Source organism: Propithecus coquereli, unplaced genomic scaffold (genome assembly GCF_000956105.1).
Source record: "Propithecus coquereli isolate 6110/MARCELLA unplaced genomic scaffold, Pcoq_1.0 Scaffold108, whole genome shotgun sequence".
NCBI lineage: Eukaryota > Metazoa > Chordata > Mammalia > Primates > Indriidae > Propithecus > Propithecus coquereli.
In genome coordinates, this window is record NW_012134747.1 from 653661 (window position 1) to 655496 (window position 1836).

General features: G+C 37.3%; 1 protein-coding gene across 1 annotated transcript in view; it reads left to right on the forward strand.

The window, feature by feature from the left end:
* The window catches only part of CCDC132 (coiled-coil domain containing 132), a 139247-nt gene that overhangs the window by 119010 nt on the left and 18401 nt on the right, over nucleotides 1-1836 (forward strand). The window lies entirely within an intron of this gene.

Genomic DNA, 1836 nt, shown 5'->3' on the forward strand with positions numbered 1-1836 from the left:
TATTGTCAGGAAGTTTATATTGGATTTAGTTTAATTATAAAATATTTTAAAAGCAGGAGCGTTTGATGGTTAGAAGGAGATTTGTTATACTATCGGAGTGTAATACTCTAGTTTTCTACTCATAAAATCATAGAGGGAAGCCCACCTGTGCCTATTTAACCTGTACAGTATTCATACATACCTAATAACTATAAGCTTCTGCTTGAACCTCTTCTTCAGCGATAGGGAACTCATAACCACCCAAAACAGCTCTTCCTGCCTTACAGTCTGCCTGATAGAATGTGCTTTGTTTTGATGTAGCCAAATCTGCTTCTCTGGGACTATTTTCTGTTATTCCTATTTCTGCCCCATTGGGACCACTTTGGCTAGCCTAGCTATGTTGCCCAAGTGAGTCATCTCTTTCCCCACTTCCTTTAGTAGTTTTTCACGTTTCAAGATTTCAAGTCTCCTTACCAGGGTTTGATGTGTTCAGAGACAGATATTTGCAACTCCAAGAAGAAAATAAAATGCTGTACCTCTTCTACTGAGAATCCTGTCTCACCAGCTCTCTTGTCTGATCTGCCTAGCTCACTCCTCATTTTTAAAGTCTGTCCTCCTATGCCATCTTCTTTCTATAACTTTCTCAGTCTCCGGAGAAGGATGAGTCTCTTACATGTGTTCCCATTATCTAAACTGATACATGTTTTTCATGACATAAAGTGTACTTTATTAGCAGCCGTTTCCTGACTCCCCTACCTCATTGTGAGTTTCTGGCGGGTGAGGACCACCTTTATCATCTCTGCATCTCAAGACTGTGACATGCATCTTGGCATTGGCAGACCTTCAATCAGTTTCCTCTCCTCTCATGCTCTTTCAAACCCGAGTAGTCAGCCCAGTGTGGTTAGACGTTAGAGGCATAGAACGACACCTCGAAATGACGTTTGCAGGGTAGCTGGTGTCCCTTGTAAAGGAGTAATATAATGGTAACATGTTTAGAATTTTTCGTGTAGGTTATGGATCAAGGCTTCTAAACCAGACAGTGGCATGGTCTCATCTCTATTTTAGAAAGATCACATTGGTATTTTAGAAAAATAAGCCAGTGTGGAAACTAGAGTAGAAACAGGAGACCTAGAGACAGAGATCTATGTTCAGGGGATTTTGGAATAGTCCGGTCAAGACTGCTAAGGGGCCTGGGGCCTGAATAAGTAGCAACATCAGGAAGGAACAAATAGAGAGGTGTTTGTTTAGTTATTGATTGGATGTGGAAGGTGAGGAGGAAGTGGGGTAGGGGCACGGTCATGAATGATTTCAAAGTTCCTCAACTGGTTATTATTAAATAGCCACCAGAATTAATAGGGCAGGCAACCAACTGTTACCAAACAGTATCTGAGTTTATTTTTTTTTTATTTTTTTTATTTTTTTTGGAGTAGGGTTATTTCCTTTTCAGTAGAGGGAAATAAATAGTGGAGATGATATAACTTGCATGGTTCCATGATCCTGATTCTCCTTAAAGGAAGCAGTTATTCCCAAAATAACTTTTAAATTCTAATTGAGTAATTAGAAATTGAAGAGAGACATTATCTTTAGGAAAAGATAGAAAATCAAAAAGAATTAAAGAAGAATAAACCCATTTTCTAACTTGAAAGGTTTTATAATTTTTGTTTCTATTTTGCTAAATTTATAAAAGTAAATTATACTCCCAGAGTATTGTGCATTTGATGTCTCTTTTATTCATATGGAAAATGTTGGAGATTTGTGACTACAGAGTTGCTTTAAAAACTAATCTAGATTTATATTTTGTACACTTCTAATTTTTGTGGTAGAATTTTCTTTGAGGGTCTTTTAAATATATTACTT